The 22,309-nt window shown below is 42.2% G+C and overlaps 1 long non-coding RNA gene across 3 annotated transcripts; it reads right to left on the bottom strand.

Moving 5' to 3' along the window:
- Positions 1-10,531: 10,531 nt before the first annotated feature.
- On the bottom strand, positions 10,532-20,334 carry LOC119032103. 3 transcript variants are annotated; one of them, XR_005078774.1, is made up of 6 exons: positions 20,189-20,334; positions 16,204-16,331; positions 16,032-16,100; positions 15,824-15,880; positions 15,557-15,655; positions 10,532-14,608 (listed from the first exon to the last, which is right to left on the bottom strand). It is a non-coding gene; the product is annotated as an uncharacterized LOC119032103 (long non-coding RNA). The 3 variants fall into 3 exon arrangements; XR_005078775.1 differs by having other exon boundaries at positions 16,204-16,316; XR_005078773.1 differs by lacking the exon at positions 20,189-20,334 and having other exon boundaries at positions 16,204-18,303.
- Between the last annotated feature and the right edge of the window lie 1,975 nt (positions 20,335-22,309).

Genomic DNA, 22,309 nt, shown 5'->3' with positions numbered 1-22,309 from the left:
ATTTTTCTTGTTTTCTTGAGGTTGAATGCTTTATTGTAATTTTCACCAATGATTCTCTTCTAGAACTAAAAATACAGTAGACAAGCAAATGAAAATGGTATGATACCTGTCAATTTTCAGATCATGATATACCTTGAAACTGGTATGTGCCTGAAACCCCTGGCACAGTTACTCGTACTATAACAGAAATCACAACATAAAAATCGAAACAGGCTGCAAATGTTTTATGATCAAGGTAAAATCAGCTTCATTATGAAGTTGTCGTAGTGATGCAGAAATTTCCCGGTACTCAAATCTTGCTGTCCAGATGTAAGAAAACAACCTAAATGTCCTTTTTTTTTTCCAGTCAAAGTGGAAAACTCTGTTGCAAAAATGATCATCCTCACAGGCCACGAATCATCTTACAAATGAAATGTCTGTCAAAATGATTGCAGTGTAATTTTTTTTTGGGCCATGTCGTACAGCCCTGTTTTTGGTCAAAGATGCCAGTGCTTTAGTACGATATCTAGTGGCAGCGATTATCTTGTTTTTCACCCTTAACTGAGTCCTAATAAAAGCTGTGTGACAGTTTATTCCATTTGGAAATAAATGGTGGCAAAAAATAAGAACGGGTTTAAAAAGAGGGAAGATACGGAATTGCACCGGATCATAGTGCATGAATTTTATTTAAGCGCCCGATGATTAAGCGCAGTATTTGAGTCAATGTACTTCCAACATTGTCCGGCTGAATGTAAAGTTGGTCCCAAGTTGTTGACAAAAAAAAGGCCCAAATTTAGTGACAGAGTCTCACATCATGTTGACACTCTGCTCGGCTGTCTTACAGCCGTCTTGGATGTTTTAGATTTCAACGTATTGTGGCAGAAATACTTAACACACACTCGCACACAAACACAGACACACACACACACATACAATTGTCTGGCAGCAAATAGTGTGCAAATGAAATTCACATTACTGTAGGTCACTGAATTCATTTCTGAAATGGCAATTGGTGTAATCTCTCAAGGGACTTGTTGTGAGTAGTGGGCCACATTTACCCAGTTACCCTTACACCCCGGTGTAGATTAAGAAATACATTTACCCACTATCAACCCATCAGCTCCAGCCCATTTGTTCCCCTCGGACGCTGCGGATTGAACTGTTTCTGTCTGTAGTTAATTTTAGCTGCGATGCTGCCGGCTGTGAAAACGGCATGAGAGGACGAGCCAAAAGCTTTTCCTGGAGAACAAACACCCCCCCCCCATCCCCCCTTCTCGGCCTTTTGTTTTATGAAATGCTCTCCTCTGGGCTCATTAAGAGAGAATCTGTCTTTTGCCTGCCTTATCCGCTGTGATCTGAACCGGAGAGCTCAGTCATATAATTCAAAGTCAACCTTGATTTGCAAGGCTAGCTGTGCATGAAACACATTCGTGAAGTCCGGACAGAAATGGAGTATCCTGTTACACAACGGCTTCAATTTCAGACCTGGAATAATTATAGATAGCAGAAATCAGTACACTGAAATGAAGTTTTATGCGCTCTGTGAAGAGGAAGCACAAGATCTGTCCAATTTAACTCAGTTATATCTGATAGACTGCTGGCGCCATTATAAGCAGAAAGTATTCAGAGTTCAATCTCACCAGAATGAAATGTTGGTAATATGTATCTGCAGACCATAGATACGTTGAAACTTTACATTTATTTAGGTTACATTTTTGAATTCTATGTCATGAAAACGCTGTGCTTATGGTCTGGTTAGGCCTACACACAGAAACCACTTGGTTAGGGACAGGGGCTTGCTTTAGATTATGTTTTCGGCTTATCCTTAACTAAGTCCTGGAAATGTGTGTGAAATTAACACCTATCCCAGCCAAGCGCAGTGTAAATTCAAAGCTGTTGTTGAACCACCTGGAGTACAGGCATGATTTGGGCCTCTTTTGAAGGGTTATGAACTGAATCTCCTTCTCCGAGCTGTCAGAAGCTCTGCAAGTGCCCCTGGCATGAATCTATAGGAGTTGGAACACACTGAATTATTTATCCATTCATCTCCCCCAATTTTTTTTCAAGACAAAATTAAGCCTGCTGGTGACCTGTAACTGCCCCTATTAGCTGCAAAATACAATGGATCCATGCCATAAAGTCTCATATGGTCCAAGTTTAAATTAGGTAATAATGTAGATGAAGGTGAAAACTTAACACTTGTTTTTCTAAGGAGATATACAGACATGACTTCAAAATTCATACGTACAATATAGTCAAAAACAAGCGTTTATATGGAGAAACAGCCTATTCAAAGATAAATATGCAAAAACTACTTGCACATTGTTCCAGTTTATGGCTTTAAGAACTGACATTAACTATATGTAACTGGATTCTAAATCTTCTTGGCCACATGATGCATCAGTCATCTGAAGGCTGAGGTGTAAGTGGCTCAGGAGAGAGAGGGGGAAGAAGACAGAGTGGGTCACTTGTCTACACAATGCCTCACGGGCTGTTGCAGGATCTAGGTCGGACTTAGAAGCTCCCATCGGCTTAAATGAAACACGGCCTTGAATTATTCTTGTCTGCAACTCCAGCACCATCCTCTCCACTTCAATGAAAGTCAGACATTTAACGTGAATGTGACAGACATTTTGTACTGATGTAAACATGCTACACAGGCAATGACACATGCACGTGAACAGTTGTTTTTCGAAACCTTAACTGCCAGCATATTACCTTGGCAACTAGGCTACTCCGCAGTGAAGTATCAGCACTGCAACACAACCTGTGCTCTGGACTCCAGCTGTCTCTCTCTCTCTCGACCTTGCGAAGATGACTCCCCTCTTTAACCCAGAGCTGTGTAGCCAGCTCAGCGCTGTCTCTCCCACACCTTGTCCCCCATTGTTGCTGATCTTATCGTTCAGCCTATCGGAGGACTAATGACCCCGGCAATCGTTGCTGACCTGTCGGGGGAAGTGCAGCTGCCAAATAGACGGGAGGAGAGTCCATTAAAAGATTAATGTAAGGAAGTGGACAGCGTCCTCCTGGACCTGTGGAGCACTCCAGCAGGAGTGGGGGAATTTGATTTATCGTCGTCCCCCCTCCTCACATGCTGAATAGGCAGAGAGGGATGTGCGAGGTGAAACGGCTTGCTTTGTCAAGAACAACTGACTGCAGTAGTGTTTGTTTTAGATTTAGTTTTAAATTTTGAGAAAAGAATCGTACTTTGACGCCAACTTATGACTAGCTTGTGAATCATTCCAATGTTAGAAGGTTAAAGATTTCATTGGGAATAAAAGTGAATGTTTCCTGGCATTACTCAGCAGAAACTTTACTTTGGAGCAAAGTCAACACCCGGGTCCGACAGGCCAATTAACCCAAGTTTTAAAGGGAACATACTGCCCTATTTATCATTCAATATGCCGCAATTAAGCCTTGTGTTACTTTGGCAACCGTTTTTAATATTTCTTTGATCAAAGCGTGGAGTGGCATGGGCCCTGCAACCCGCCTTCATTACTCATGCGAATGGCATAATGTTGGCATTTGTGCAACGGGTGGGGGGAAGTTTCCTATTATATGCTTTTAGTAAAGATTTGCTGTCAAGCTTGAGGAGCCTTGTTTTCCCTGACTCCTTCAGTGGGGGCCTGAACCTTTTATAATGGGCACAAACAACGACTGCTGCACTGCATGGTTACCGACAGAGAGGGCTTACCGCTGAGAGAGGCAGATTAATCTTCACTTTTGATTGTCAGGTTAGAGTCTCTCGGCTTTGTTGGCATCTCATTACTGGGTAGCAACTTGGGATGCATGCAGCAGGACTCACCTACAGGCCTTTGTTCAGCAAAAGATTCTGGTCCACCATCTTCCAAGAAGCGAGGAGGGACCCTCTGACGAGACACAAGTGAGGACACACAAGAGCAGGCATGACATATAGCCCCTACGTCCGGCCCCTTTCAAACAAGATGGCGGGCGTCTCATTACTAGCTCAACACATTTCCTAATTTTTGTCTCTTCCCAAGGTTTCCTAGCATCTCTCCATGCATTAGTGGTAGGAGGCTGATGTGTAAGTAGCTCAGGAGAGAGGAGAGAGAGAGCAGCTCACTTGCCTACACGATCAGTCATTGGTAGGCTGTTGTAGGCTCTAGGGTGGGCATAAAGGCTCATATCTGCTCGAATCAGCGGCCGGTCAGATGGCTGCCAAAAGTGTAATTTGTGTAATTCCGAAGCAGATTCGGATCTTGGGGCATCCAAAGAATATACTTTTTTAGGTCGTTTCTTTTTACCTCTTAAACAAGTCCCAATCTACTTCATTTGTTAAGGAGAATGCTGCAACGTTATTTTGCTGTGAAGCCCCCTTTGAATCGCACTAACCAGTTTGAAAGCGTGCCGGACGGATAAAGTTTGATTGATTGAACGATTAACTCGCAGGCCAAAAAGCTATGTTGGGCCTCAATGTTTTACCATCACGTTAAAAACCTCCGAAGACAACACCAGCCTCTGAAAGCCGAGCAAGGCTAATCCATTTCACATTCCTCCTCCCCCGTTCTCCACCCCCAGTTGATTGTATCCAGGTTAAATGTTAATTGGACAGAATCCCAGTCCTCCTTTGTCTTAATGGCCGCACTTCTCATTTTCTCTCCCTACGCTGCAATCGTTACTGTAGGGTTTGAGGGAGAGGTAGACGTGAATGATTTTCCAAAAACAGCTTAGCAAACCCTGTGAAGACTCGCCGCCCGCATCCCTTCCCCCGGATCATAATGGGCTGTCTGACCATTTGCCGAGTTTGCACCATTAGCCAGTGATGAGTTTGCATCTTACCCCGACTGAGATGAACAAGGTTGTCAGGTGTCAAATCAAATGACAAAAATGGGCTGCTGAAAATAGGTGTTTCTGGACTCAACCTGTTTGAAAATTTCCGTCAGCAAAAAATAAACTCTGGCCTTGCAATGTGCAGTGACTGAATGTTGACCACGGTGATGCAACCAGGTCGTCAGGTGCGTCTCATCTGCCACCTTTGAGTAGTTTTCAGAACACACTGATTCACTTTCACCATTGACACAAAATTCATGAAAGGGGACAACATCTTATTGACAGTAAACATGTCAAATCTTACTTGTACAGTGAACAGTCACCAATACAGGCTATTTAAACGTTGCCCATGGCAACATTCCCCAGACTCCTTTATAAAATTGCATAATTTTGTAAGTTGTTGCATTAAGAGAAACTACTTGGACCTGTGAAACACTGTCAGTGACAAATTATTAATCATTCAGACCTTCTTGTAAATTCAGCCAGTGTTTTTGTTTGACCTGAGGCACTTGGAGCTGTCCACTTGTGATCAGATCACCGTAGACGAATGCTAGTGCCAGATATAAACAGCCACATGAATTGTAATATAGTAGTACAGTGGATAGAATGATACAATCTCCTAAGATGAGAAGAGGAGCGAATATAATGTTAATCTGTCCGTTTGTCACTGTTAACAGAGATTCTAGTTTGCAGTGTAGTTAATATACTCGACTGATAAACCAGACAGCTGTAGTAACTTTAGGCTTTGTGATAAAAGAATGTTTTCATGGACACTTCTGCTCATATCCTTATGCTCTTCTCTCTCGCTCTCTCTTTACTGCATGTCTGCATTAGACTTCCACTGCCTCACTTTAGCACCCCTACTTCCTGCCTCCTTGGTCTGCATTTAAAAATAACAGGCTTCAGTGTTGACCATTAAATGGCAGCATTAAGCCGGCATTAACTGATTTTGTTGGCCTCTCAGGAGCAGTGGAAACAAGCAGTAAACACAACAATGACACATTATTACATTTTAAGTTGAAATGGGGGAAATTGCCAGCAAATAGTCGCCTATTTACACATCCAGCAGGCACATTAGCATTCATCTGGAGCTGTGTGTCTCCAGATGGATGCAAGTCTTATTTTCACCCTCCTTCTCAATCTGATCTTGTCTTTCTTAACTCATAGAGAAAAACCTAAAGTTGCTGCAATGACCATAAGGCCTAACAGGCAAGGGACGTGCCCATGCTGACGTAAAACAATTGAATAGAATTAAGAAATTACAGTTTTGGACATTATGACTTATACAAATTTTGTTGCAAAGATGTCTACTGAAGTTAGCATGCTAACTAGCTAGCCCCAGCCCGGCCCCATCCAACTCCCTGATGCTTGAGGCTCCCGGTCGACTACGTGCACGGGCAAGCTAACTGAGCTAACTAGCTGACGGCAGCTCAGGTTAGCAGAACCTAGCACTTACTCTGTTCATATGCTGTCCCCCCAATTGTCACAAATTCTTACATATTGTGCCTTTAATCAGACAGCCCTGAACACTGTAATTATCATTACAGAAGTTCAAAACAGATAATCAGCATCTAGACATAATCATCTTTATTATTTACCATCTCAACAAAACAAAGTCAAACTGAGTGATTATTCCACGTGTAATTTGCTTCAGTAGCTTCAGCACTTTAATTCTAAAATGTGATAGTAACAGCACAGGGAATGTGATCATTTCCTACTAGGGGAATAAGATGGAAAGTTTGTAAAATTAGTCTCAAACCCTCTGGAGACCTACCTTGTGTATTCTGAAATGCTCAGTCAGTGAGAGCCACCAATTAGAGGTACGATATTACATTTTCCCAATTACAATCACACAACCAAAGGACCCAGATGGAATCTTGCTTCATACCACAGGATGTGTGACAGGTTCAAACTGATACAGAACGACATAAATCATCTTTAATGCACTTTGCTTACTTTCACTCTCACAGGCCCTGGAGAGACAGCCTTCACATTATATTCAAATGGAGACAGAGAGGTCAACTCATTACACAGAAATGAAAATCACAAGCACAAATGTCACTTTCCTTTGTCTTTCATCTCGAATGCGCTGACAGACCTCACGGCCGACACCGCGGGGATGAAGTCACTGTGCCGGAGCAAAAATGATATGGGTTGTTTGCTGCGTTTCAGGTAATGTCTGTGATGTTTGCATACAAAATTGTGCTTTCAGTCTCTGTGCTGCAACTGCTGCAGGTCAGAGTAAATGGTTGCATAAGACCTGGAGTTGTTTTATTTTACTTTTTACATCATTTCCACAGAGGCCAGCATTTAGATATAAAAAAACAAACAAAAATAAATAGACTTAGATGACCATTTGTCAGAACTTATGTTGAAATGTTGAAACACCCTTTGAAACACCATTGATGTATAATAGAAATGTCCATATGGTACGTATCCTAGGACACGCCAAATGTGTACAGATCAGTAGTTCACAGAAATGACTGCCAACATTTTAACCTGGTAACTGGACTTGTGATTCTCACGAGACCCACTGTGAGTGGAATTTCTTCAATTTAAAGCAGCAGTGGACCAGGTATTCAGCCCCTTGTACAAATAAAGTGCCAAAGATCATTGGGTCTTGCAATTGTCCCTTCCTAATCCCGCCCCTTTTTCCTTATATGCACCAATTACAGTTAAGCAAGCACTGTGCCCACTTTCCCATTTCCTGTTAAACTTATATGTGCTGTGTGCTTAGCTGGTTTATGTTGCAAAGAAAAACCGAAGATGGCACAGAGATGTTGCTGAGGTACTTTTAAGTGATACTCTGAATGTGTGGAAGACGTGTTTATTCCATTTCCAAACTCAAGGCAAGCTTTGTCTATTTTAAAGACTGGATTAAGCTGTGAGGTAGACCTCAACATCAGCTGAACATAAACACCATAACCAAAGACACCTATGCACGATTTAGCGGAACATTACAATGTAAAATCACTTTGTGTACTGTTAGTATAACACTGGCTTACTAGCTAGCTAAACTTGCATCAAGAGGAGTCAGCCTCATGTGGCCAATGTCGGCCATGTTTGCCTCGTTCTTATTAAAAAAATGGAAAATTTTGGAAAAAAAAGTTTTGGAAAAGGACAGGTAGGTTGTTAGCTGACAAAGAAATGAACTAGTGGAAGAGACTGAGGCTTTTCTCGTTTTCATTCAGACTGGAATTACTCGGCCTTAATGTCATTTTGCCGTGGTCATGAAACTTAACATCGCGAATACATTCTTCCATTGCATATTGTATTCTTTCCCATCGACCTCTTAAAGCAATAAACTATACTGCCTGACTCCCAGAAACTGAGCTGTCGAATAAAAACTGTGACTCGTGGCTAAACAGGACCAGCGTCGCCATGTTTCTTATTGTCAAGCTTCTTCGACCGAGCAACAGTAATATATAGTGGTGTGACTGTGGATCAGTCAATTCCCATAATGCAACTCAATTTTTATTAGACCCGCTACGCTTTACATTGCCAATTTGAATCTCTAGGGTCCAAGTTCTAACAGACAGAACAGAGAAAAAAAACCCACCTGAGGAAACCCTGATGACATCATTACAGGAAATGCCGCTGATGACTCTCGCTTCAGAGCCACCGCCACAACTGTTGTGACGGTTTGATGATGATTTCTATACCTTGAATTAGTAGACTGGACCTTTAAGACCCCACGCCCCCCCCCCCAAAAAAATCATTTTCAACTGGAGTGGGAGTGGGCAGAGAGCAGAGTGGGAAAAAAACCCCCCAAAAAAAACAGACAAGGGGTCAAGGATTCAGCCGTTCTGGAGTGCGGTCAAAAGCACTAAAAGCTTTATGCTTTAACAGGATTGTTAGGCAAGAAACCTCAAGCCCCGCTGGCTGATGTTGCTCAGAGCATAATGATTGGTCGGCGGGGGTATTTTTATATGCAGCATGGGTAATTAAATCGGCGGATACTGTTCTGGAATCGATATGAGCCCAGTGACATAAAGTATTGCCAGTGAACTGCACTGTGTATGTGGGGGACAGAGTGAGAGTCGGAGGGAGAGAGAGGGAGAGAGAGAGAGAGAGAGAGAGAGAGAGAGACAGAGAGACAGAGAGAGAGAGAGAGGTGAGGAAAAGGGAACGCGGGAGGCGGGAGGCGGGAAGAGAGGGACAGAGTGGGCAGCACAAATTGCAAGCTAAATTTTTATTATGACAGATGAGATGGGTTATTGGAATCCAGGCGAGGCTCTTTGACTGTAGATGCCATTACAGCACACGGCTGCTTTAAATCTGGGTCACCTATCGACTTAACCTCGCGCCGGGCATCAGCGGGGCCTCATCGCCGTGTAATTATGCCTGGAATAAATAGGGCACTTGGCTTGTGGCACTACACCACATTGCAGCTGGTATAATGGACAGTGTGGAATTCATTTGTTCTCCTCTGTTCTTTCCTAATCCTCCTTCTCAACCTCTATTAACTCTCTGTATTTTTCATCCCTTCCCTCGAAGCCCTCTTCTACCCTTTGGATCTCGAGCCATCACTGTTTCTGTCCTTTTTTTTTCGCGTGTGTCCCGAGGAAGCAGGGGTCGGCTGGTTCGAATGAGAAGACTCGGAAGAAAACGCGCCATTAAAAAGAGTTGTTTGCAAGGAAGAAAAAAAAGAAAAAAAATGTTCGAGCTCTAACGCAGGGAGAGATTAAATTAAAGGCGACCCGCACAATGTGAATTCAACCGTCGCAGCCCAATTAGGGAGCATGAATATTCCTTCTGCACTGGAAGCAGAAAAGCCTCCTTATCGTCTAGTTCTGAAGATATTTTGGGTGGCCATTTGGCTCGGTGACGTCTGCTCAAACCAGATCTGAGCGCGGCACATTATTGCCTGCAGAAAAACAGTGCTTCTGGCACTTTGGCCACACAGCAGCTGAAATTTAACAAAAAAAAGGAAAACACTAAAGGCCCCCAAAGCTACAGGCGGGGTGTGCTCACACTCGTGTGTGGCCCTCTTCCTCGGGTGTGTGTCTTGCTGTGAGGTGACCGGCTCAGTAATTGGTCCTAGAGGCTTTTACCTGGCGGTGTTGACTGGCCATGTCAGTGACTTTCTTTTTTTTTTTTTTTTTCCTCTTTTCCCTTCTCTCTCAAGTCCACATGGCCTCATTGGCCATTTAGAGCTCATTACCGATACTTTTATAAAAGCGTTTCAACTGTCATGAAAGCGAGAAAAAGAAAAAAAAAAAAGGCGGAGTACATTTTCTTTCTTTTTTTTTGTTCGCCTCTAATTATACGCCAGACTTTTGTTAGTGGAAGTGTGCGAGCTATTTCCATGCACATCACAAAGGGAACAGACGCTTGTTCTTTTTGCATTCATTAAAATGAATTCTCTACAACTTGGCTTTTATTAAAAACAACAGGGGTTCCAGTCCCCGCTTCTGTCTTCATTGTTTTTAATCTTTGCTAATTAATTTGAAGAGGTTCTGATTAAAATAATGGAATTGTCGGGGAAGTCATTGTCTTAAGCTTACATGAATTCCGCGCAGCTGTTTGAACAGCACATGCGAGGGCTATTCAATAATTAAATACTTTCATGAGTCGCTCTGAGAGCGTCCTGCTCCGAAGCGTATGCATGTTTTGTAAAATGTTCAGTACAGCTGAAGCCTCTTTAGTGATTCTGAGTTCTGTTGCAGCAGAGTTCTGTTTGAGTGCAGATCTACACAAACATTTGGTTTTACCCGCTCTCAGACTGTGGCTGAAGTGGAGGTGACACTTTATATTCAATTCAATTCAAACTTTATTTCAGATTCACAGACGGTCCATAGCAAACCATCATCATGATCATTAATCATAAGGGTTACAAACATCTGTTGCAACTTTACAATAAGTTGCTTAATACATGTTTATAAAGCATTTCCGTGTTTCTTAACAGTTAAAGTGTCATGAAGCACATATTTACTGTTTATTAATGGTGGACATTATAAAGTGTTACTGATGTGGAGTATTGACAAGTTGACTAGTGATACCCAGTGTTGAGAGTAATGTGGTACAGAGTTTTTAGTGATGAAATACATTAATTTTGCAATTCAAGGAAATCATTTATGTCGTTACATGTTCAGTTATTTGATATTCGAAAACCTTGATGTATTAGCAACGTTTCTATGTCCTTCAGTTGTCTTATCAGCATAAATACTCCAACAACTATGGAGGGAAAAAAAGCGCCAAGATTATAAATGAAAAATAGATACATAAATAAATAAAAGGTTTAATAAATAAATTGATATGCCATTGAATGCACCGAAATAGTCTTAAAAATACATAATACATTAATTTTTAAAATATGGCATAAATTGATGTTTCTGCTTCAGACTTTGGACTAGCGGAAGCGTCACCCTCACTCCGGCCTCGCTATCTGACACACATTTTGATGAACTTCCTCTCCTGCGGTACAACCACTTCTTAAAAGTAAAAGTGTGTCCCAAGAAGCCTACGTACTTTTATAACGTGTATGTAAGGTTATGCATTGACCTAGTTAACCAATTCACTTGTTGCACGTTGACACACGTGTACCGCGGGCCGTCTGCGCCCTTGTTTCATTGTTTTCCCAGCAGCTGTGCCTCTCACGCCTCTGCTAATCAACGTCACGCACGTCCTTGTGCTCCACAATCATCTTTCAACTTATTTGCACTCAAGATTTAATTTGATAGATTTGATCAGATTTAATGCACGGTGAAAAGGCTTGAATTTGCTGAAGTATCACCCGTATCAACATGGTTCTCAGTAGTTCTTGATGTCTCTAGGAGTTGTGGGTACGTGACAGCAGCGCTATAGGAGCCCATCTCCGCCGTGTTACATCGCACCTGTGCTGACAGGCCAGATGTTGTGGAGAAACACAATAAAAGGCACGCTAGGAGCAACACCGTCCCAGAGGGGAATACAGGACTTCAGATTCCATTTGCAACGATAGATTAAACAAAATTCAGAGAACTTTTGTACTAGCAAGCCAACTCCTGAGTATAATAACACCTTTCAAAAGCAAAGGCAAACACAGTGGTGTTAAAGCGTTAATACCTCAACAACTATGGGACAGCTTGCCAGAAAATGTTGTATGGGTATTCATAGTCAACTCTGGCGATCCCCCCTCCTCCCCCGACTTCTCCTCTCATATCACAAAGTAAAGAGGCTGATGGCTTTAAATTTTAATGAGATATCTCAATAACTACTGGGTCAGACATTCATGGTGCCCAGAGAAATCATATCTTAGTGAGGATACTTTGTCCATCCCCTGGCAGTTGCTCTCGCTCTGCCACGACATCCTTGATTTTCAGAGAAATATCTCAACAGCTATTGGCAAGAACCTAGCTCAGACATCATATCGATTGGCTATATGGATATGAATTGTCGAAACTTAGGTAATCCTCTCATTTTCTGTCTAGTGGCATGTTCTATACTTTGGTTTATCACCATAAACGTACAAAACTAATGTGATTCCTGTGGTTACTACTAAACAGAAAATATTTGCTAACATGCCTGGGTAGAGATGGTGAACAGGTTGAAAGTTGTACTTGCTAAACATCAGCATGCTAGCACTGACATTGTGAGCAAGTTAGTATACTGACATTAGCATTTAGCTCAAAGCTAGCATGGCTGTGAGCGCTCACTCTTGTTTAACTATGACGACAATCTTTCCCTCACGTCAAGTTTTGAGCTGTCTAAACTCATCATTTTATAGTTTATTAAACTTTAGTTAATAGTTACGGTTAGAGTTAACAAACCCTTCACTTTTCATAAGTGCCACCACCAGGTCAAAGTTTGCATAATGTTCTAAAATTTTGTTTAGGTACAAACAGAAAACTTACTGTGTTACGTATCAAATGTTAGCTGAGGGTGTCATTGTGAACACATTAGTGCACTAACATTAGCATTTAGCTCAAAGCTAGCATATCGGTAGAGTCTTGCTCTTGATTAACCATGACCACAATCTTTCCATAGCCTTTAATGGGTGCAATAGAGTGAGAAGACATAAAGGTTTTTTTTTCCATTATCGGTTTATGTACAATATTGTATTTCAGAGATGTGTATAGACATTAGCATGCTAAACTGCTAGCCCTGGCACTGTAACATTGTATTTATACACCTTTACATTTGCTGAATAAATGGTTTATAGAGCATTCCGGTGTCAACACACAAATACCAATTACTAAAGTTTGATTAATTATACATTTACAATTTGATTATTGTTAATATAAAGAATAACTACCCCAACTATAACCATATAGGTGTCAGATCAGAACATGCTGATATGAATCAATTCAAAGTCATTTTTAAACGAATACTGATCATGAAATATTAAACAGATTTTGAGGGGATGTTTTTCTTCAGTGGAAGTAATGGTCAGAGCAATGAAAAAAAAAAAAAAAGACGACTGCTATGTTTTTACCAGTACCTGAAGGACTCATCTGTACCGCTCATTACCGTCCAGCTTTCTATTCCGACCCTCTCCTCCCCTGCTCAGTGGGTCGTTTTTGTCAGCTCCAAACAGGGCGTTCTGGTCGACTCTTTTCTGCCCGACAGGCGGGAAGCTAAAAGCTCATTTTAGGTACAGCGAGTCCGAACACGCGGAACCTGTGGTCGAAAACTCCAAGTGCTCATCTCGGGCTGACAGCGGGCAGTCCCTCAAGCATTACTGTAGTTGGCCGTGACTGATTTCTCGGAGGCAGGCTGAGCCACGGGAGGCTAAATGTTCTGCTTTGGCTCGTCCGTTTTGATTTGCCCGAGATGTAAGGCTGTTTGACATTTTGTCTTCCTGGTGTGCCGTCTTTGTAATTGCACTGTTAGCGGCAGTTGTTTGCACTCAATAAGGAAAAATAAAAACAAAAACAAAAACGCGAAAGGACAGACAGAGGGAGGCAGGACATCACAGGTGACTGGAAAGGAAAATTATTCTTAGATGTGTGCCTTTGCCTTGAATACACTCCCTCTGCCATGAACATGGATAAATGCCTCAGAATGTTGAAACTGAAATATAATGACATGCAGTCAATTATTCCAGCCTTTTAAATACAATATTTTTTTTTCCAATGTCAAGACCTACTGTGCTTTAAAAGCACATGAAATTTTTTTTATCCGTGTGTGCGCAGGTGTCACCTGTTTGGCAGATGGTGGACAGAGGGACACAATGATTCATGCTGAGAGCAGCTGCACAAAAAAAAAAAACAGCCTGAACGCTGGAAAAGGACTTATTACATTCATCCGGTCGCAGCTCCAGATATTAATTTACTTTTTCTCCATTTGCAGATGATCTCCTAGTTTGGCCGTGACAGCGCTGCACGCCGCTCTTATCATGTTTGTGCACAAACTTGAATGGGTTGTAGGGACGAGAAATAAAGCCTTTCATTCACTCTGCCGTCAGTTTGAGCTATAGGAGGATGTTTGCAGTGACAGTCTGCCAATAAGGGGAATAGACAGTCAGGCTTAGAGTGAATATAGCTAGTGCTGCAGACCCTTATGGTGTGTGAGAGCCCCAGAACAGTTGCCAAGGCGATGTTATCACCTGTTATCCATCACCGGAAGCAACAGATCCAGCCTCTGCTATTTATTCTGTTGTTTTCTCAGCAACGGAGGTGACAGATCGCGTGATGGCCGAGAGAGCGTATTATTGATCAACACGAGGGCCCGCCTTGTCCCCATGTACGTTGGATTCTGATGGAAATCCCACAGGCTTTTCCGTGAGCAGAGCGGTGGGCTATCTTGTTCGGCGGTGGTTTATGGGGGGCTGTCACGGGGATGTGGAGGAGTGCCGAGCAGACAGACTTGCCGGGGAGGTTGGAAGGGTGGCAGGTGGGGGGTCAGAGGTCGTCGGCTTTGACAAACCAGGGCGGAAAAAAAGAGAGTGGTATTTTAGATTTTGTGCAAGTTGCACACTTTGTGAGGGTATAATAGTTGATGCAATACTTCCACATATTATTGCTACGAAAAAAGGTATTCGCTATCCACACTTGGGCAGTCATGTTCCTACATTGTGACAAACCTTCGCACTGCAGTTTCTTTTAAGTAGTGAAGTCAAGTCAGTTTCATTCATATAGCCCATTATCAAAAAATCACATGGAGCACAATTTGTCTCGAGGGCCCTTACACTCGTTACAGCTGACAACACCTTCTGTTCCTTAGACCCTTGATTCGAATAAGGAATAACTCCCCCTCCAAAAAACCCTTTTAACAAAGAAAAATTGAACCACAGTGCCCTGCTGGTTTAGGAAATTACTTGGAACAATTTACCCAAGTCCCATTTTTAAAAATCTACGTCGTCAGGAGGGACAATGAGTCACAGCGCCATAGGCACGGCGGGGAAGTCAGAAAGTATTCAGGAGAGCCTGAAAAAATGTTAGTTTGTGGCTTTTTATGGAATTTGTTGATAACAAGAAAATAGATTGGAGCGTTGGCTTTATTCTTTACAGAAGGAATTCAATTAAAATTGTTGTTTTTTTTAATAGTCATTGTTTGTTTTGACTTGTGTAATTCATTTGATCAAAATTATCGTCACAAATGGGAATGAGTCCTAGGACCTGGACGAAAGAACTTCTGGATCCCTCGTCTCCAAGTCAGAGGTTTTTTTTATACAAGTCTGTGGTTAAGACAAGCTAAAGATATTTTCACATCTTGTTTAGTGACATAAAATATACCAGTAGATACACCTTATGTGATTATTTTTAAGTGTTTATGTGTCTTGAAAAAGCAGCTGCTAAGTGGCTAATGAGACAAATGGGGCTGTCAGGAACACATCAAAACACACAGAAACTCAGCTACTCACTGTAGTTGCAAACAATTCTTAGTTTTTTTGAAGATTCAAGGGTGTAGGTTTGATTTTGACACTGATGGGGACGTAGCCCCCCACCACCACCACATGCTGCTGCCAGGGGAGAAAAAAATTGTATAAGTTGTTAAGCAGTGTAATGACACTAATGAAATAACACATGATTCCAGGCTGACATTAACTTTGTTTGATGCATTGCCTACTGTACATATGCTGTCAAACATATGCAGTAAAACATTCAGTATAGCTCCATGTCAAATTTACCTGTAGCCCTGAATCTTCCCTATATGAGCTACAGCCTCGCCAGGGTTCTTCTGTCACCTGATGAATAAAATATTGATGCTATGAGCAGTGACACAGCACGACTCAAATCTCAAAGAAGATCAGTAGTATTCACTCGGCCTACTTTTAAATTTTACAACTAGCTAACATGTCAAATGAAATTAACCACCATGTCCTTATTCAAGTTCACCTTCTGCTGTGACCCTGCCACTCCACCACTGCCTGATAAAGGGGACGGCTGTGTTGCTTCTTCTGTCGCCTGACAGAGTAACAAATCAATCGCCATTAAGAGTGAGTAAACAGTTGGAAATAATGTTTTGCAGTAACCTATGAGGGGGGACTATTTTCCTCAGGTGACTTACACTTTGTTCGGTGAAAGAGCCTCTAATGTCTTCCACCTTCCTTTTGCCCGACATCCTCGGACACGTGTCGCGCGAGAACAGTGTCGACCTCCTCTCGTAAACACCGGCAAAGCCTGCAAGTGAAATAACTTCAACAGACTACAAATTCATTATTCAAAAAAACAACAAAAAAAAATCCAATATCTATTTTTGTCGATGGAACCCGGTGATGCCAACTTCTGGATTAGCTTTCATAAATGTGTCATCTCTGTTGCCCTCTATGTCAGTACTTCAATTTGATCAGTATGCGATTTGTGTGGGTAGGCAATAAAAATATCTTATAATATCACTTAAATTGGAGTGACCACAGTGCCAGATGGAAGCGGCAGCAGTTGCTATCTTGATTTGTGTACATTACACTGTGAAAGAAGCGTCTGTGAAACAGTGGATACACTTTTTTTTTGTACTTGTTGAACTATCACACACAACACTGAAGATCTGGGTATTTTAGGAGTTGACAGAACTCAGTCTCCAACACTGTATCCAGGTCTCATTGAATGTCCATGGCTGGAAATAATGGAAAGTAACCTCAATGAAAGTAACAATCACTGCCCAAATGAAATACCCACTCAGAGGCCCCAAGCTCAGACACTAGCTCTCTGTGACCAGTACAAAGATGGCCTTCCTCTGTTCAGAGAGATATATGAGATGGAAGATACAAAGCCAAGGCTCTTAATAAAAATCATCCATTTTTGTCAGAGCTGGCCGGGGGAAAATTTGCAGCAGTATCAATAGACAGCCTCCCCCATCCCCCACTTCTTTATTTCATCCTACCTTCTCCTTCTTCTTCTCTCAGCATACATTATAACAGAGAGCATCACCTCGACTGATGCCGACGTCTCCTAAATCATTTTGTCTCTCTGAGGGCTGACCTCTCCCTGCTGTACATTTTTTGGGGGAATTTCAAGTGGGAGTGAACGTCACAGTTATCACGAGGTAAGGGATGACTACCGGACCGCCATTTATATCTCGACTTCCGGCCACGATGGGATGCGCGTAGGTGCGATCGAATTCTCCCTCCCTTGCCTCCTCTTGGGGCATTCAGGGGCCCCCACAGCGGGAGAAGTAAGTTGACTCCACCATGCATCCCCTCAAACCGGATTACTGTTATTTCCTCATACTCCTGGATGGAGGTTTTTATAGTCAATATGCTGCTATATGAAGAAAAATGCGGCAGAGGAAGCAGAGCTGCCCCCGCGTTCTCAAATAATGCACCACTGTTCTTGACGGCTTTCGAGTCAGGCCCCTGTAAATGTTGAGTCGTCTGCAGCGAGGATACTGAGGGGGTAAATATGATAAGAGAATGCGTAAACACATCAGTCATACTGGTGTTCTGCGGAGGCTGCTGATACACTCCTGTAGGTGGGATTGTCATGCCTGGGGATGATGGTGCGACTCCTCTCCAGGAGAGCATGAAACAGGATTACGAGCACATCAGCACACATGCAAACCACAACCTTTATTTCGGGACGACTACTTGTCAAAATAATGCGGTTGCCGACTTTCGCTCGACTTATTTTTGCTTGATGTAGCACTTGCTCTAAAGTGTCAGTAAATGCCGCTCGGAGGAGTCAGACGGGACCTTTGCTTGTATCTAAACGCTGATATGACTTGCTTTCTGCAGTTCTTTCTCGCCCGTCCGCCCCGGTCACCCACCGCCTGTCAGCCAGCTCCCATCACAGCCCCCTGCCAGCTGTGCCGTAGCTGTGGGCGACACGCACCTTGACACCGGCAGGAGGATGGTAATATGCCCATGAGTTAAGTGCACAGGCCGTCGCGTCCAAAAAACACACGCGTGTCCAAAACACAAGCGTGTTTTTTTTTCGCCTTTCCGCCTGTCAGATCACATATCCAAAACAGCACCAGGCGCGCCGTGACACACTTCCCCTTCCTTACTGTCTCGCTGCCTGACCACTTCCTCACTCTAAATGGCACAAAAAAATCCAATCGCGGCACAGGTTGCCGTGTGAAATGAGAGGCAGCAGACGGCCACTAATATGATCTTTCACAGTCTGTGGGAAGTGGGATGGATGGCTTACCTTGATAAGCACAGGAGCCTCTCCTGCTTTTTACATGATTCAAATATGGATACTCACTACAAAGACGTATCCCCACCCACCCGCCGCATGTTTTTCAAAGGGCCCCCTTTCTCCTTTCTTCTTCTTTCCCCCGCCCCGCACTCAGACTCCTCCATCAGTGTCACCGATTGCTTTTTTTCCGGCCCGCTTTTAAATTAGTCTGTCTCCCCCATCTTCGCCTCTCATGTTATTTTCATAGGGAGTCCAATCCAAAGCGGAATGCATGTTAATTCAAATATAGGATCACTGTCCCTCACAAGAGACGGAGGAGGGAAAGCAATTGGAGGCGAGGAGCCGGGGCAGACGCGTCTGGCTGAGGAGCCCCAAATGTGTCTCCTGCTGGGCCGAGTGACAGAAAATGCAAATCAATCCTGGGTCTCGTTCAGACAGCGGGTAGACACCGCAATCTTCTTGAATTTTAAAGGGGATCTGTGTGTAGTTTTGGAAAAGAAATTGAAACTCAGAATTTGATTTTTTTCTTTTCTTTTTTTTTTCTTTTTTTTTTTTTTTACAATATTAATGATGTAATAACAAACCCAGAACTATTTATTTTTTCAAGAACTGAATAACAAGCTGTTCTCAGAGGTCCCTAGAACTAGGTTTGCAGGGTCCAAAACTAGATAGTGCACCTCTTATCTACAGGACATTTTCTTCATAGAGTGGTCACCAACTCCAAAAAGGGTAACATGTGTCGGAGGAAGCATGAACAGCGAAAACCCTGCTGAAGGATTCATTTGGAAAAGGGCTCTTAAGCACCCGTCCTCTCAGGAAGTGTACACACACACAGTGTACACACTGTGGCCCTAACCACTTAGCCATGGCATGAATCCACAAGCAGGAAGGCTGCTCCTTTGTTACAGCCATATTGATGAACATCTACATCCAATATGTTGCTCCATTGATTCTTCATTATTCCAATTCCCGGGACTGTTTCAATGTGGCGCGCCGTCAAGATGTACACAATTAATTTGCGTTTTCTATTAAAAGGGAGTCATTAAAAAGCTTGCTGCACAACAATTTATAATTAAAACACCGGCACAAGTGAGTGTCTCATTAGTATTGCTGCGTAGTGCTGTTTATTTCCTTGACTAATTTGAAACAGCCCCTCTCAGCTGATGCTGTGATGATTTATGTGTATTCATGTACATGTGTGTTCAGAGGTTAGGTGTTTGGAGACAGTGACGATACTGTAAAAAATAGGTTTCTTTAATTATAAGTAATGGCATGTTAGATTATGGTCAATATAATGTGTGTAGAAGCATGAAGGCATGATATTACTCAGTTTATCATATATAATAAGGCAATCTTTAGCATAATTTTTTAGGCTCCAATATTCCTATAAATGAGGCGCTATGTATTTCTTACACCTATATTGTTTTGCTCTCACCCTTGTCTTCTGCCAATTTTTACACAAATAAACTCATGATAGCTCTTGCAAACTGCTGTTCTTTTTTTACCAAGAGCTCTGGCTCTGCATAATGCCCCTTTAATAGTCATAGTCATTCCCATCAGCATCAGTGGTGCTTATTAGCATGCTAACGCGCTTAACTAAGACAGAGACCATGGTAAACATCACCTGCTAAACATCAGCATGTACACTTTGTCAGTCTGAGCATGTTAGCATGCTGGTGTTAGCATCCAGTCAAAAAGCTCTTTACATTTACATTAACAAGTGCATTGCCTGTTCAGATGAGCCAGTAACATCAAACATGTTAGATATTTACTATTTAAAATATGGATGTTACATTGGTAGTCTACTTTCTTGAGCAAACGAGTGAGGAGCAGCGGACGGTGCTGCCAATGTAAACACTCTAGCCCTTGACGGTAACATGAGCTAGTCTACTGTTAAGAGAAATGTAAAATCTCACCTCCAGTTCTCGCTTTTTCCCCCCACAGCAACGTGTTATTACTACCCCATCAGCTCATGCGAGGTGGTGCATTGCTCCCTCTGGTACAATAACCTTATCTTACGTTACGTGCCATCATTCTAAACCTTGTATTGAGCCCAGATTCAGTCTGCAGAGCCATGAAGCCAGAGCGCTGAAGCCACGCCCCCGCTGCTGCACAGAGTAGTGTTGGTTGTTTATTCAAAATGTACTGAGTGGCACCAAACTCAACACCCCTTTTTCTCGGGTCCTCAGCAACACACCTCACAAGTTTGAAATAGATCAGATGAACTGCTGCTGAGATATGTGGATTACAGCCAGATTCTTCGCTTTGCGGTTAGATAAAGCGGCTTTTTCAAACCTTAAACATCAAAGCCATTTATGTCACTTTCGCGCAGCAGTATATGACATGCTGATGTTTTCACTTAGCGCTGAATTGTCTGAGTATCAATCGTTTGTCAATATCAGCATTGAGTGTACACTGTCACAGACACAGATCCATACAGGGATAATGAGACACAATTGATTAGCTTTGCTCCTCAAATGAGTCCTTCACAAGGAAATTGAAATAACACACAGTCAAAGCATACGGACATGATTAATGGTGTTTTGAGATTGGGATCTAGTGGTATTTACATAATCAGCAGGGGAGAATTAGCTGTTTTCATCGCTGCGTCGGAACAGAAGCCCTGCACTTACATCAGCCTGATTGTGTCGCATTGTCCTAAAGTCTTGATTTCTCAAAGGCATTGATGACGATGACTGATGATGATGATGATTGGACGGATAATGGCGAGAATTGCGAAAATGACTTGGGGAAAACTTTATGAATTACCATAATTAATATGTATCGATGTAATCTTAACTATACACTTCCTGTGAACTCAAAAGGGGAGTGTTAGGGCTTGTGCGTTAGAACAAAAACAATGATGCATCGTTGTACTAGTGCTACGACAAAATTAGAAATAATAATGAACAATCTGGATAAAAGACGATACTATTTAGGTTTTGATTCTCAGGAGATCGGCAGGAAAGTTATTAAAATCCCCCAAAAGCGTAATTTTTCTTTGTACGAGATTAAATATTAAAAAAAGTCAAACTTCGTTAGAGTGTTGATAGTAAACACTTGTGTGCAGAAATGTGGAACATCACCTTCTTATCTGTCATCTGTGACAACAGCACTAACATAAGCAGAAATACAGAAATGCAATCTGTAAATACAAAACTGTTCTCTCTCTCTTTGGAAATTATTTTGTGTTCATCATAAAAATGTGTTCCTAGGGCCTGTAAAGGTCAACTCCATCAATATTAGACATTTGAGTTTGTTTCCAGGTCCTGCCTTTGTGGGAAAAGCAGTTTTAATTCTTCCGTGGCTCCAGAAGAAGCTTCATCCAATCTGATAAATTCCCTCCAATGATTTCACTCAATGACTAAGATGCATCATGGGAAATGTAGGCATCAGTTTATGAAAGGCAGTCCACTGGTCCAGCATTGGACTCCTATGGCACTGTTGGACTCACTATAGACAAATGACTAAAACTGATAGTAATCTCCTTTTTTTATTCCACACATTCTTTTCTCCTTTTCAAAACCTGGGGCCTACAATACCCACAATGCATTTTAGCCACTGTGTTACAGCACACATGTATCAGATTTCATGCAGCTTCCTCTGGAGCCACAGAGACTTCATACTACTATTTTCACATATGTAGTAGTACTCCCCAAGATCTGTGAACACACTTTATTAAATTTTCTTTTTACCCAAGTATGAACATTAAAATGAAGTCAAAGATGCGGTGAGTCACAGAGTGTAAAGTGTTCCTTTGTTCCCTAATGGATGCTAAGACAGTTTCTAATTGAATTCAGTGATGTAGTGAATTGGGATTTGTAACTGTCAGGCCTAGAATGGAATTAATTTCCCAGTACATCTTAGATGGTTAAACATTGCTTTGAGGTTTTCTTAGGTTACTGCTAAGTTAAAATACAACAGGCAGAGCAATAAAATGATTAAAGTCAGCAGTCCACTCTCTTCTTTGCTGTCGGCAGACAGGAGTCATAATTACGACGACAGCTGGAGGGCTTTGACGCTTTATTAGAAGTTGC

Source organism: Acanthopagrus latus, chromosome 14 (genome assembly GCF_904848185.1).
Source record: "Acanthopagrus latus isolate v.2019 chromosome 14, fAcaLat1.1, whole genome shotgun sequence".
In the NCBI taxonomy this organism is placed as follows: Eukaryota; Metazoa; Chordata; class Actinopteri; order Spariformes; family Sparidae; genus Acanthopagrus; species Acanthopagrus latus.
The sequence above is the reverse complement of the archived record's forward strand: the minus strand, read 5'-3'. Positions and strand labels throughout refer to the sequence as shown.